Source organism: Gracilinanus agilis, chromosome 4 (assembly GCF_016433145.1).
Source record: "Gracilinanus agilis isolate LMUSP501 chromosome 4, AgileGrace, whole genome shotgun sequence".
NCBI classification, from domain to species: domain Eukaryota; kingdom Metazoa; phylum Chordata; class Mammalia; order Didelphimorphia; family Didelphidae; genus Gracilinanus; species Gracilinanus agilis.
Window position 1 is genome coordinate 444,779,143 of NC_058133.1, and position 16,534 is coordinate 444,795,676.

The 16,534-nt window shown below is 32.2% G+C and overlaps 1 protein-coding gene across 1 annotated transcript in view; it reads right to left on the bottom strand.

Moving 5' to 3' along the window:
* The window catches only part of DPYD (dihydropyrimidine dehydrogenase), a 974,103-nt gene that overhangs the window by 865,149 nt on the left and 92,420 nt on the right, over positions 1–16,534 (bottom strand). The window lies entirely within an intron of this gene.

The following is a 16,534-nucleotide window of genomic DNA, read 5'->3' on the forward strand; positions in this document are numbered from 1 at the left end:
ACTACCAAAACAGAAAAGCATTGAATATTTTTGAAACTGTAGGAGAATTGAGAACCTGGTCACAGTTCGAGGGCAAAAGAGAGCATTATTACTTGAAACTGCAGAGGGACCCTTGTGAGAAAAGACTAGACCTCAGACCAGGAAAGCAGTGATAATATCCTTTTTCAGATCACACCTGCCTAGAAGTAAAAACATGTTGTAGATCCCCAGAAATAGTTTTGAAAAAAAGTCAAATAGAAAAGGCTTAAACTTAGGACAATGTTTCTCAGTCCAAGATGGGAGAGCCCAACTCTAACATAAAGTCCAAAATCCAGACATAGGCTTGAAATGAGCAAACAACAAGAAAATAACTGACCATGAAAAGCTACTATGGTGACAGGGAATATCAAAGCATAAATTCAGAAGACAACAATGTGAAAACCCCTAAAAACAAAGTCTCAAAGAAAATTGGTAAATGGACCCAAGCACAAAAAGAATTCCTGGAAAAGTTAAAAAAAAGAGATAAGGGTAATAAAGGAAAAAATTGGGAAAAGAAACAAGAGTAATAAAAGAAAATTATGAAAAGAAAATTAAAAGTTTCATAAGAGGCACTCAAAAATACCAAAGAAAATAACATCTTAAAAACTATAAATGACTAAGTAGAAAGAGATGTATGAAAACTCACTGAAGAAAATAATTCCATAAAAATTAGAAATGGCAACTGGAAGCTACTGACTCCATGAGATAATGAGCCTGAGGCAATTTTTTTAAAGTCCAAAAAAATTGGAAAAGCTGAAGAAAATTTAAACATCTCTTAGACCAATGATGGGAAAACTTCTTGAAGAGGGGGCCAAAGGAAAGGAAATACACATCTGTCAGTCTGTTTCTAAGGCAATTCTTTTGAAGTTTCATTTTATTGTATCCTACTCATTGTATTTGTCAAATTAGGATAATGTTACCTGGTGGGATAGAACATTTCAAGGGCCACATCTGGCCCACAGGCCATACTTTGCCCATCACTGTCCTAGACAATAAAGTAATATCAAAACTTTTTGGAGGAAGTTCTTCTGATTAAGAAATCTTCTCTTAAATATGTACAGAACTAAGTAAAATTTATAAAAATAAGATTTATTCCCCCAATTGATACATGGTCAAGGGATATAAACAGGCAGCTTTCAAAAGAAGAAATCAAAACTATGCATAATCAAAGAAAAATGCTCCAAATCACTCTTGATTAGAAAAACGTAAATTGAAACAATTCTGAGATAGCACCTCAAACCTATCAAAAATATTAATATGGGAAGGGATGAGAGAAAAAAAGGTATATTAACAAACTTTTGGTGGAGTTTTGACTTGGTTCAACAATTTTGGAGAACAATTTGGAACCATGTTCAAAAAGGCCATAAAACCGTGCATACCTTTGGACTCAGCAACATAACAATAGGTCTCTATTCCAAAAAAATCAAAGAAAAAAAGGCTTATATGGTAAAAAAAATTATAGAAGCTCTTTTTGTGGTGACAAAGCATTAGAAATTGACAGGATCCTCATTAATTGGGGAATAGCTGAATAAGTTCTGGCATATGATTGTGATGGAGTACTATTGTACCAGAAGAAATGTAGAGAAGAATAGTTTCAGGAAAGTATACTAAGTCTTGTATGAACTAATATAAGGTGAAGTGAGAAGAACCAGGAAATCATTGTGTACAATATCAGCAAGAATGTAATGATGATTTATTTGCATTTCTCTAATTATTAGAGATTTAGAACACTTTCTCATGTGCTTATTGATACTTTTGATTTCTTTATCTGAAAATTGCCTATTGATGTCTCTTGCCCATTTATCAATTGGGGAATGGCTTGATTTTTTTATACAATTGGTTTAACCCCTTGTATATTTAAGAAATTAGATCCCTGTCAGAGTTTTTTGTTATAAAGATTTTTTCCCAATTTGTTGTTTCCTTTCTGATTTTGGCTACATTGTTTTTATTTGTACAAAAGCTTTTTAGTTTGATATAATCAAAATCATTTACTTTACATTTTGTAATTTTCTCTAACTCTTGCTTGGTTTTAAAATCTTTACTTTCCCAGAGATCTGACAAGTAAACTATTCCATGTTTACTTAACTTATTTATAGTTTCCCTCTTTATATTCTGAGGTATCACCTCACACCTAGTAGATTGGCTAAAATGAAAGAAGGGGAGAGTAATGAATGCTGGAAGGGATGTAGCAAAACTGGGATATACATGCATTGCTGGTGGAATTGTGAACTGATCCAACCATTCTGGCTGGCAATTTGGAACTATTCTCAAAGGGCTATAAAAGAATGCCTGACCTTTCATCCAGCCATACCATTGTTGAGGTTGTACCCCAAAGAGATCATAGATAAACAGACTTGTACAAAAATATTTATAGCCACGCTTTTTGTGGTGACAAAAAACTGGAAAATAAGTGTATGCTCTTCAATTGGGGAATGGCTGAACAAATAGTGGTATATGCTGGTGATGGAATACTATTGTGCTCAAAGGAATAATAAACTGGAGGAATTCCATGTGAACTGGAAAGACCTCTAGGAATTGATGCAGAGCGAAAGGAGTAGAGCCAGAAGAACATTGTACACAGAGACCAATACACTGTGGTAAAATAAAATGTAATGAACTTCTGTACTAGCAGCAATGCAATGACCCAGTACAATTCTGAGGGACTTATGGAAAAGAACACTACCCACATTCAGAGGAAGAACTACAGGAGTGGAAACAGAAGAAAAACAACTGCTTGAACACATGGGTTGAGGCGGACATGATTGGGGATGTAGACTCAAAACTACCACACCAATGCAACTATCAACAATTTGGAAATAGGTCTTGATCAATGACACATTTGAAAACCAGTGGAAATACACAGCAGCCATGGGGAGGGGGGGAACTTGGGGGGTAAAGGGGAAAGTAAGAGCATGAATTATGTAACCATGTTAACTTTTCTAAAAAAAAATATTAACAAATGTTTAAAAAACCAAAACAAAAAAAAAAAGAATATAATGGTGACCAGCATTGAAAGACTTAGCTACTCTGATCAATGCAATGATCCAAGACGAATGCCAGAAAACTCATTATAAAAAAATTGTATCTACCTCCAGTGAAAGAACAAATAAACTCAGAGTACAAAATGGAGCATAATGTTCCTTACATATATTTTTGTTCTTGTTTTGATATAGCTAACATTGAAATATGTTTTACATGATTTCACATATATAAATGATAAAAAATTCTTTTTCAGTGTGTTTGGTAGGGTTGGTTGGAAGGAAAAGAATTTGGGATTCAAAATTGAAAAAAATAAGTTAAAACAATAAATACTTTTTTAAATGCATATACCTTCTTGGCAATGAACTATCCAATGGCTTGAAAATGACAGAAAATGATCATTTTGCATTAAGAAAAAATTCATCCAAAATTATCTAAAGTTTAAAATGAAATTTATAAAATGAAAATTTAAATGAACATTTTAGACACATGTAAAGATTAATCCACTTCTAAAAATATAACTCATTTTCCTATTGAAAGTTGATATTAAAGGGAAAAAGTTATCAATCACAAACACCTTTAAGTAATCTTCCATTTTTCATTTGGAAAAATTCCATTCTTAAACCATTTTTTTCAGGAATACTAAATCAAATTTGCCTAATGAATCTTTAAAAAGCATTTTTTCCAATTTTTCAATTTAATATGATGCCAAGCTTGATATTCACTTTTTTAAACATTTATTAATATTCATTTTTAACATGGTTACATGATTCATGCTCCTACTTTCCCCTTCACCCCCCGCACTCCCCCCACCCATGGCCGATGCACATTTCCACTAGTTTTGTCATGTGTCCTTGATCAAGACCTATTTCCAAATTGTTGGTAGTTGCATTGGTGTGATAGTTGATATTCACTTTTATCTTGCCCAAAGTTGAGAAAATAATTAGTTGAAAGTTTTTAAGGTGAATATGTAATCTATGTTTTTTTATCTGAATATTACTACATATTAGATTTTATGTTCTAGTTAGTTCTTTACAGTAGTATAAAGTCACTAAATTTAATGAAAATATTCATAGGATAGGTGCTTTCTTGAATTAAAACTCAATCCTATGGGGGCAGCTGGGTAGCTCAGTGGATTGAGAGCCAGGCCTAGAGACAGGAGGTCCAAGGTTCAAACCGGCCTCAGACACTTCCCAACTGTGTGACCCTGGGCAAGTCACTTGACCCCCATTGCCTACCCTTGTCAATCTTCCACCTATAAGTCAATACAAAGAAGTTAAGGATTTTAAATAAAAAAAAAGAAAAAAACTCAATCCTACTTTATTGCATAGGAAAGAACACAAATTTTGGTGTCAGAAAACTTACATTTAAATCCTCATTCTTCTATTTATTAGCTATTTGATTCTAAACATGTTATTTTACTGTTCTATACCTCAATTTCCCCATCTGTAAGAGATAGAAAGCAATCCCTATAGTACTTCTTATAAAGTTTTTATAAAATAGTTAATTCTACAAGAAAGAAATAAGATAATGTATGCAAAGACCTTAACGAATTAAAAACTGTTATGCATGTCTTCTCTTATTGTTGAGTTCCTTCTACTCAAGGTTTGTGAATCATCCTACATGGCTTTTGAAAAGACACCAGATACAAAATAGATTTACAGTTCTGCATTTTCCTCTATTAAACTATTGTTAATATTAACTTAACATGACACTTGTGGAGTAATATAACCAACCAATTCTGCAAATACTTATAATGCAGAGTTTCTTTGAAAGGACCAAAATGGATTGTAAAAAAATGAGGAGCAAGAGGAGGAGAAGGAGGAGAAAGAGGAGGAGAAAGAGGAACCAAGATGGTGGAGTAGCAATATGTATTGTTGAAACCTCTTTGAGAGTCTTCTTGAACCAACCTTAAAATAACACCTCAGAATGAATACAGGAGTCACAAAATGAACAAAGGGACTGAGCGAAGAAACTCTCCTGCAGAAAACAACTTGAAAGGTAGGAAGAGAAGGTCTGTTTCATGGGGGTAAGAGAGAAACAGAAGTAAAATCATGCATGGAGGAGTACACATTGCCCACCCCATTTTCCACCTACTGAGTCTGAACCTGGGCACATCAACTTTGAGACCTGGAACCCCTGGCCAAAGAAAATAGCAGAGCACCTGACACCACTTGAAGTTTCAAGCCCTAATCTGCAATGAAGGTCCTAGTCCATGGTGCTTGGCATGTCAAAGCCTGCAGTGAGACCCAAAGCTCCGCTGTAAGGCAGTCCACCGAACACCAGGCTGGTTTAAACCCAGAGTGAGGCTCAGAGCTTCTGCCCAAGCCAGAGGTGAAGACCCAAACCCCAGAGCAACCCCAGTCGAAGGCAGTCAAAGAAATTGGTCATTAGTGACTGCAATGATCATAGTTCTTCCAAAAGTTATCTTTACAATGTTGTTGTTATTGTATAATTTTTTTCTACTCACTTTACTGGGTAGCAGTTCATAAAAGTTTTCTCAGGTTTCTCTGAAACCATCACTTTCATCATATTATGGCACAATATAGTACTCCATTATTTTCATATACAACAATATGATGACCCCTTCTTAGTTTCCAGTTAGGTGCCAATGTCCTGTTATAAATTTTTTGGTACATCCAGGTCTCTTTTCCCTTTTCTTTGATCTCCTTGATATATAAGCCTAATAATGGCATCGCTATTTCAAAGGATATGGATGGTTTAGTGATGTTGGGGCCAAAGTTCCAAATTGCTTTCCAGAATAACTGGGCATGTTTTCTCCACCAACAGTTGTCATTTTCTTTTTTTTCTTTTTGTTACTTTTGCAAATCTGAGAGCTATGAGATTGGATCTTATCATTTGAAGTCTTCTAATAATTAATGATTTGGAGAACTTTTTAATCTTCAGAGCTATTGATAGATTAATTTCTTTGAAAATTGACTTCATATCCTTTTTCCATTTATCAGCGGGGAAAGATTTCCAGTGTTCTATCTGCTGTGCCATGATAACTTGCTAACATTTTGCTTAACTATTTTTTCCAGGAGTGTATCATCATCTATTTGGAGTATAAAGATTGGGTGAGTAATTAGGAAGAGATATCAATTTTTAAAATGAGCATCAAAAATTTTTAATATTTCTCTGTAAGTTATTTCCTCAGAGAGAAAGCACAAACATTTCCTGACATGAGGTACATAATTTTATTTTTCTTGCAAAGACACAGACTCAGTATGGTAGAATTTAAAATAAATGTAAATAATTATACAGTAGTAAATTTTGTTCAAAATCTTAACCCTAGTGCTATATTGTTTATGTTCTTAACATACTGAATCATTTTTATCATGTTTCATTGTTCAATAAGATAATCAAATTTGGCTAAAAAACAAAAATAGTTTCCTTAGCTAAGGTAAATTTAGAAAGTAATTTTATTCATTAAGATTAATTATTTAAAACAATTAAATTGAGTTAAGGGTGTTATCTTGTAGGTAAACAATGCTGTAAAACTGGTGTTGGTTCACTGTTAACACTGGTAATTGCATCTATGATAATTAAATGCAAATTTTTAGTTCTTATAGTCATAAGGTGGTATCTGTTGTTTTAATTTGCATTTCTCTCATCAGTAGTAATTGATAGCATTTTATGTCCATTGATAGCTTTGATTTCTTCCAAAAATTGTCTATTGTTATCCTTTCACCATTTATCAACTTGAGAATGACTCTTATTTTTATCAATTTGGCTTAGTTCATTATATATTTGACAAATTAGGTCTTTATCAGCTAAATATGCTTTCAAACCTTTCTTAGTATCCTTTTTTTTGCTGTTGCTTTTAGCTGCACTAGTTTTGTTTCTGTGTGGAAAAATCTTTTTTATCTCATAATCAAAATAATCAATTTTACTTCTTGTGTTCCTCTTTTATTCTTGTTTGTTCATTAAGTCTAACTTTATCTAGAGATCTGACAAATGCATTTTCCTATGCTCCCTAATTTAGTTTTAATATCACCCTTTAAAGCTAAACCATTTGAATCTTGAATCTTGTATTTAAAAGCCAATTTTATCTTCAGTTCTGGTCTTTTTATCAGGAATGATTGAAAGTCCTCTCTTTAATTAAATATCTGTTTTCCCTTGGAGGATTATACTCAGTTTTTCTGGGTAGGTAATTTTTGTTTATAATTCTAGTTCTCTTATATTTTGTCATTTCCCAAGCCCTCTACATGGGAACTACTACAGCTAGTGGGATCCTCACTATAGTACCACAGCATTTGAATGGTTGCTGTCAGGTTGCTTTAAGTTGCCTAGATCTCACACTATCTAAAGTGATGCTCCCAGAAACTCTACAGTCGACTCCTTACCTGGAAACTTATACAGTATTTTAATATATTGGCTATAGGTAATCCACATGCCCTTCCTCAGTTATCCTCACAGTCACATGCCTTATTAATAATTCCTCCAGGTTTGTCACATCTGCACATAGAAGCCCAAAAGAAAAATGGTAAAAACAATTGTATTTGACCCTCTTTAAAAGTTTCACAAGAGAAGAAACCCAATGAAATTTCTCGTACTTCTAGTTTATAGATTATATAACTCTATACTTTTTTCTCTTAGGCACCAAAAGATTTAGAATATAGTGGAAGGAAAGATAGGTTTCTTCTGTGCTGCAAGAGGTTGTCACAGTAGTTTTTACAGCAGGTACAAAAATTCTGTATCACAAATATGAGATGTAGGACATGTATTGTATGTGAGCTCAATGTGAATTAAAAAGTCACTATGCATCTCTCCCCCCCACTCCAAAACATGCAACTAAAACTAATGAGCTATAACATTGAACATTAAATGGTTAAGAACCCTACTATATTTGATCATAGTCAGACCATATATCAAGAATTATACATTTCTGGATAATACATTTTGCAAAGGAATGCTAAGATTGCATTGCCCAAAGCAGGGCAAAAAGGATTTTGGAGTTGAGAGACACTAGAAAAAATTGAATGACATGTTAGATGCCCAGTTATATGAAGGGCTATCACATGATTCACTTATTCTTGAACTAAGGTTGGGGAACTAGGAAACATAGGCAGAAGTTACAAAGAGGCAAATTTAGGCCATTTTTTCAAGAAGGAACTTTCTCCCCTGGTAATTAGACCTTAAAATTAGAATGAATGCCTCAGAATGTAATTGGGATCATTTTTCAGTTATTACTGAATGAAGAATGGACTCTTACTCAGGTCTGGATTTAGAATAGTTTTTTCTGAGGTACAGTGATTCTAGGTACAAGTAGCAGGTATAACCATAAAGAGATGTTTAGCAGCCATTTGGATGTATAGGACAAAATCTGAGTAAAAACTGTAGGATTACATGCATAAATTTAGAAAAAATAATATTATAGAATAGACCTTGGGTTGAAAGGAATCTTAGAAGTAATTCACACCAACCAAATTCAGACCATTTAAAAAACAGAAGAGACTGAGTAGGGTAATTAATTTGTCCGAGTTAACAGAAAAGTCTGAGGCAAAATTCAGATGCATTTCTTCCTAACTCCAAGTTCTATACTGTCTTTGCATAGAAATAATAATTAATATCATGATATGGGGGAGACAAAGACAGACAGACAGAGATAGAGACACGCACAGAGAGAAAAGCTCCAATAGATACTCAACTATGGGTAGAGTTCTTACATGTTACATCACTAAATTTTTATGTGGTGGGTTACATTTGGTAGCCAGTGAGGTCTCTGCCAAATACAAAATTATGTTCTTCTATGAATTTAAGTAAAGCAATGGATACTAAAATAATATATTTATAGTGTCAGGAGAACCAGAAGAGATAAATATCATGAAGCCATTGGAAGGAAGAATATCAAAAAGGGTATAATTCACAGTCTTAAATGTTACAAGAAAGTCAAAAGAAAGACTATTGAATTTTATAATTAAAAAGTTGTTGGTTATTTTGGAATACATATTTTTATAAAATTGTTAGGAGAGAAGCTTCAGCAACACAAAGAGTAAATAGTCTTTGAGAGTTAAAGCAGAGTATAATCTCATCTTTATATAAATTAAATAATGAGGAGGAATTTGTTTAGTATATTCTTGATGCAAAGCACCATATAAAGTAATGAAGACAAGAAAGGAAGTAGTTCTTGCCTTTAAGGAGCTTAGGAACCTTTAAACTAGGAAGGGTCTATGAGCAAGATTACAATGAAGATTCCTACTAGTTCTAAATTCATAGTACTATAATCCTAACTTATAAGTAACTTCTTTTTCCATTTTGCCATGTCAAAGTCAAGTATTATATGTGAATAATCTATAAATGTAGATTTCAAAATATTTACCCAATTATATATGAAAATTTTATACAAAAATGATAATACAGATTTAGAAATAAATAGGAAGAATCACTGATTTCTTAGTTTGCTAAAGGTGCATACACCTGCCAGTTCCTTTTAGTATGATCCAAAGGGAAAGCATTTAAAAAGTACTTTAATATCCCTCTTTCATCTTTACATTCCAATGATGGGGACAGATAGTGAAGGAAATTGTATTCATCAAACTGTGGTTATCAAATTCATTTCCAAGAATGTTGAATTTGTTTATGTTTACACTGAGCATCAAAGAAAAACATATAGAGAAAGTGACTATCATAATTCATAATATATCCCAAATTCAAGAAAATAAAAAACAAAATAAACTTAAACATGAATGTATGTATAGGAATATACATATACATACATGAGCCAAATTAATGTCCATAAATATTTTGTATGAAACAGTCTTTATTTGGGTCTCTGACTCCACAGTGACAAATATAACGAGCAATTAACTCCCATGTGTTGAGTTTTTGGCAGCAATTATAGTAGAAACTGGAAACTAAGCATCAAAAAGAACTAGCTTTGGTGGCCTTCTGCCAAATGATTCCCTAAGGGTTGAATGAAGGTCTAAAGTTTCAATTGTGATAGATTATATAGCATTTTGTATCTTCTCTGTGTGAAGAATTATATGGAGGTATAATATACACAATTTACAGCATATTAACTATTATAAAAGAAGCATGGAACTACAGAATATCAAAGCTGAGAGGAACCTCAGGGACCATCCAATTTGATTCAATAAAATTAACTATAAAAATATCATAACACTCTATGAAATTTAAACAAAGCAAGATCAATAGACTGTGAGAAAGCTTTGAGAAGATAAAAAGCCACTGTATTAAACCTAAAACACTAAGAATAATGGAATTTGAACATGCCAATTTATTTCTATACCTAAAAAGTTGGAAAGAAACAAAAATAGTGAAGTATATTTAGTCATAAATATAAGCTTGAAGAAGAGATATGATAATGTACACACTCCTTTTCTCAAAGGTACAAGACTAGAGGTAAATCAATGCATATACTATTTGAGTTTGCAGATACGATGGTTAGGTTTACAGAAGTGTTTTTGTTGGGTTTTTTGTTTGTTTGATTTTTAAAGTGAGGGACAATCCTCTGGCACTAATAAGGGAGTGATTTTACAATTACAGATTTGAACAAGAAAAATAAGAGCTACGAAGATTCTAATATTTCCTCAAAATTCCTAATGTCTTCATTGCTCTTTTTAGAGTTATTAAGATTTTTTAAATTGTCTAATTAAAATCACATCCACTTGTGTTACATAATCTGGGTATATCAAATATAGGTTTTGAAATTCTAACCCTGAGAATAAGAGTTAGAAAATTGAAATTGTTATTAAAGAACATAGAAACAGAGTAGTTTCTATGAAATTTTCACTAATGCAAATCAATTATTACAATGAGAAGATGAAAGGAGACTATTAACTACATTATCCAGTAAACACTTGATCTTTTTACAAGGTGGGGGATGTGGCAGTCAAGTGCAACATCAGTTTAGAGTAAAAGAACTGATTAGTAAAATTGTACAGATGATGGTGGATGAATATGTGCTCCATTGCTTCAGAAAATAAAGAAGAGTAGAGGAAAAATAAATAAAGAACATTTGGCTACAAGCCCAATTAAACCAGATAATTTCAAGATTATGTAAGGATGAAACATAGAGTACAAAACTTGGCTGAATATTTTTAAATGCTTTATTTAAAAGTTATTAATTACAGCTAACAATCCCCTTCTGGTCCTATGAGGTAGGTTTCATTATTCCATTTGACTAATGATGAAATGAGGTTGGCTGAAGTTGTGATTAACTCAGTCACATCACTAGTGTCTACAATAGTATTTTATCTCAGGTCAGCATCTCTCAAAATTCAAGGCTTTATCCACCATACCAGACTCTCCTCCAACAAACTTCACTGTTCTTCAAAGATATTAATATAATGATAATAATTATTAATTATATTATATTATAATTGTTATGTAATCATATAAGCAATATATTAATTGTTAATTATTTAATGTTAATTAATTATTAAATATTATCAGTAATATCAATAATGGCATAAAATAAGAAGACAAACTTTTCAGTGATGTCTGAAACTTTCATAGATTATATTCATTTCACGATAAAATATATTTCCTTTTCATAGTTCAATTCTCCAACTGTTCATTTTTGCACGAAACATTGTGATTTTTGGATTCAAATTTCAGAACTCTGGAGAACCTCTTAAATGGGACCCATTATCATTCAAAATGATATGCTCAAACAAAAGAAGTAAGAATAAATAAAACAGATGCATGAAGATTGCTAATCATGTAGACTCAGACATCCATATTCTGGATGGACAGGCCATAGAACTGCATATCTGAATGTATTTACTTTAAATAAATCTAATTACATATTTATGCAGATATTTATTTATAAGATGTTAATCTTATCCACTGAATCATTTCCTTTTTTTTTTTTGAACTCTTCATCTGTTGTGCTGAAATAGTCTTCCACAGACACAGAACATGAGCAATATGTTCATCAGAAATAACTAGCAGGAAGAATATAGGCTGCTTCCCATTTGGGCCAGTCTATAGTTCCACTAAAGTTCTTTCCAAAACAAAGGTCTAACTCTTTAAAGTCTATATTCTTCCAGCAATGATAACTGATTGTGATTCTTAGAGTGCCGCAAGGTGTAAAGCATCAATCTTAAAGTCAACAAATGATTAAAGGGGATAGAGGCAAACCAGAGCTCAAAATACTGCCTTACACTGACTAGTTGTATCAGCCTTAATAAGTCGCTTAAATATTTTCTTAAATTCAAATGCCTCATATGTAAAGTGAAGGTTGGGCCAGGCCTCTGAGGCTCCTTTTAGCTCTAAATCTACACCCTTAAGGTAAGGTATAATATCTATACAAAAATGCACAATAATAGTTAATAAAGGTAAACTCAAGATCACAGTTTAAGGAGGGATATTTGACCTTGCTAGCAATCAAGGACATTTATAGTAATGGAACTTAAGACTTGAATATTGTTCTAGATGCCTGAACATACATTCTATGGCTTACATTAGGCTATATTCAAAAGAAATAATAAATATATATATATATATATATATATATACATATATATCAGGGGTCAAGAAATGACATTGTGGAGAAGGAAGGATAGTACTGTATGTTAAGATTTACTTAATAAAGGGATCAAAGAATCAGATCTGGAAAGTTATATAATCATCAGAGTATACTTGGACGGAGAGAAAATTGATGAACATTTTTAAAAAATGAATCACAAGTCATCTGTGGTAGCATCATGATCTGAGATACTTTAGAATGTTGTTTGTTTGAATATCATATGTTTTTGGTAACCTAGTGGACTTAGTTTATGTGAAAGTGAGCAACAAATTCTAATTTTAAAAGATCAACACATACCTTTTCAGATTTATATAGATTATATAAGACAAGTGTCTAATTTTATTTAAATAAAAAAAGAAAAAGAAAATTCCTTAGGACACTGTGCTCATTCATAAAAAATATTCTGCTAAGTCAAACAGATTTAATTACACATATTATTCAAAAGGCCAATTTCAATATCATATTTTTATTCAAATATTAAAAAATAATTATATTCTAGAAATATGTTCCCTTTTGAAGACTGGGTGTATTTTTTGTATCAATGTTCAGGCATTTGAGTTGTACCCAGCTCTTTATGACTCGTTTTGGAATTTTCTTGGCTATAAAGATAATAGAGTGGTTTGCCATTTCCTTTTCTGGCTAATTTTTCAGATGAGGAACTGAGGCAAACAGTTGTGACTTTCTCATGGTCACATACCTAGTAAATATCTGAGCCTGGATTTAAACTCAGATCTGCCTGATTCCAGGCCCAACACTCTATCCACTACATCACCTAGCTGCCCTAGGTTAAGTAAGGACTATATCCATGTTTAATCTTTAAGACCTAAATTCCTAAATATGATATGATTTGAAGAAGTCTACAGTCCAAAAACCATAATTGACTGAAATTGAATGAAATGATTAAATTTTACACTTCAAAACAGACAATAAAGCACTAGACTATCATCTTCAATGTAGTAACTACTTTACTAATTGCAACCAGGATTAATTTAATCAGTTATCTTTACTTCTCCTTGGAAGGTATGCCCCCCCCCAAAAAAAGAAAAAGTAAAAAGATGAATTTTATTTGACTATCTGATCCTCTTTTTTCAAATGTTAATGAGAAATTGTCATGATTTTATTTGCTATTCATTTAAATTCCTAATGCAAGACCCTGAAGGACTGTTTTCCATCATGGGGTGGGGGGAGGTTGGGAAAGATAAGAAAAATTCATCTTCAAATGAGAGTAAAACATTTGTCTGTCTGAGAAAAGTTTTGTGACAGAATTATTATCCAAAAAACTTCATTTCAGCAAATATCAGAGGACTCTCTATATGAGAGTGTCAACAGAGTTTCTCTCGCTTATGCTTCAGCTTACTCTCCATTAATTTCTCATTTTAAAATAATTCTGATAATAATAATCAAGGTGAGGATGAAGAGGATGTTGATAACTTTCATTTACAAAGCAATTTAAGTTTTGCAAAGCACTTTATGGTTGTTTTTTTTAAATTTAATTCTCAGTATAACTTTGTGAGGTTGATCCTACTATTATTTCCCATTTTATAAATCAGAAAACTGAAAATATGCGAAATTAAGTGATTTATCTCATGTCACACAACTAAAAAACATCTGAGACAAAATTCTAACTCAAGAGAGTATCACATTAAGCACTCAGTCAAGTGATAGAGAAAATGTCAATAGTGCAGATTGAACTTAAAAGTTTGTCATGCCTCCTTTTTCAGTAGTTGATTGTTAAACATTTTCCAGAACACTGCTGCTCACATAGCTAGTAAGTGTCCACCATGGGATTTTAAGCCCAGTCCTTCTGACTCTAAGAGCAGGGTTCTATCCATTAAGCCACACTACTTGTGATTCCTTACAATGTATCAGTAAATGTATAAAACATTACTATATGTAGTTCTTTATCTAACATTTGCTGATAGCAAATGAAGGGACCTTCAAGATCATTAGCTCCACTATCAGCAGAGAATAGCAGTGATGAAATAATTTTGTTTTCTAAAATCAAAACTTTCAATAACCTGATCATCAAAACATGTTAAAAGTTGAGATCTATGCATGTACATCTATCTATGTGTCTATGCTTTAAACAAGTTAAAGAAGTCCTGAGACTAAGGATCCTCTAAAGAATGAAATGGTTCAAGTAACCAAATCTGCTATTTTGTAAAATGTCAGGTTTTGGTTTTTAACCCTGGGCAAAATACTTCATATGCACCTCACTTGTGGTCCGTTCTCACAATTCGGATGAAAAATTATTCCTTGGATTAATAATCAGATTTTAAAAAGTCAGGGTGAGTAACTAATATCAATAGAGTGGTTCTAATTCTAATCATGAAAATCATATTTGAATAGGTAATTGCATTACCCTTTTGTATGTCTTAACTAGTCAGATCCTTTCAGGGAACATTAAGATATAATCATATTCAACTAATGTCATTTCACTAATGATGGCCAGCCTGTACAATCAGTCCTTATCTAGAATATTTCCAGAAGTCACCTGGAAATATATCCATATATGTCCTTGTGGAAAGCATAGAATTTCTATTTATATTTTGTTAAAGATATGTTAAAGATATTCCTAAATTAATAGTCTATATCAAATAATACCTTGGTTATACATTTAACAACAATAAGACCATGAAATATTTACTTGTTTTCCTGGCAATAATTAAATCAACTTTTAATAATTTATCTAGGGAAAAAAGAACATATACATATATACATACATATATATATAAACTAATATTACTACACTGACCCAAATGTGACACCTAACAATTCGAATACCTAAGAATTACGTCAGCAAAATGGACAAATACTCATTTAAAGTAATTTCTATATCAATTTCAGAAAGAAAATCTCTACCAGACTCAACATTCATCTTTTGACCCAAGAGATACACGATACTAAAATAAAAAAAATCTGTTTAGAAGAAAAAAATAACAGTATCAATTGGCTGATCCCTATTTTCATTTTAGCCTTTTCTCATTTTTCCAAATTAAATTCATATTTTCACAACTGTTACTTTTTCTATACTATTTTAATTCATCTCTGTGCTAGGTACTCTGAATTTTATAACAGAATTTTTAGAATAGAATCATTGTATTCTAGAAATTGAGAGATCTTAGAAACCCCCTTTCAGTTTATAGATGAAGAAATTGAAAATTAGGGATAACTAACTTGTGTAAAGTCACAAAGCAAATTAATAACATAACCACAATTATAGAACCAAATGTCCTCACTCCTGCTCTTTTCAATACAAAAATGAATCAAGAAAAAAAGTAATTTGCCTTACATATATCAAAGAATTTTCTGAAAATAAAAATATATCCTCTGACAATCTATTTGTTTAAATTTTGCAAATTCTTAATCAAAATTTCAAAAGCAATTTGCCTACACCTGAGCAAGATATACCCATTTCAGTGATCTTTCACTTATACTCTAGGAATGGACACTTTGCTCACCACATAAGAAGTAACTTACTCTTTTGTAAACAGTTGTTAGAAAAGTTTTTTTAATCTTTAAATGAATAGTAAACTGAAAGATAAGTCAATCCTTTATCAATGGTAGAATCAAGATGACAACACCAAAAAATAGGATTAAGAGAAATTTCATTCATCCTATTGCAAAGAAGGAAAAAGGATACAGACAGAGAGGAGAGAGAAAGAGAGAGAGAGAGAGAGAGAGAGAGAGAGAGAGAGAGAGAGAGAGAGAGAATAATATTTCCTCAAGCTGGAGTTTTGAACTCTTGGTGAAAGTCCAGTCATAGAATGTTCCCTTTTTTCATTCAAAAAGGTTCCATTTCTCTCATTGTATCCCTAGTACCCAGGACAGTGACCGACACATTCTAGGCATGTAATAAATGTCAAATTGAGTTGCTAGCAGCAGGGATATAAGGAATACAAACATCTGGGAATTTTCTACAGCAATTGCTAATGGAATCCCTTTATTGTTTCATGTAATTTAGAAAAATGGATTATTCTGTTAGGAGCCTGATGTGTGAGAAAGAGGCATTGAATGCTACATCTAATAAAAATGCTCTCA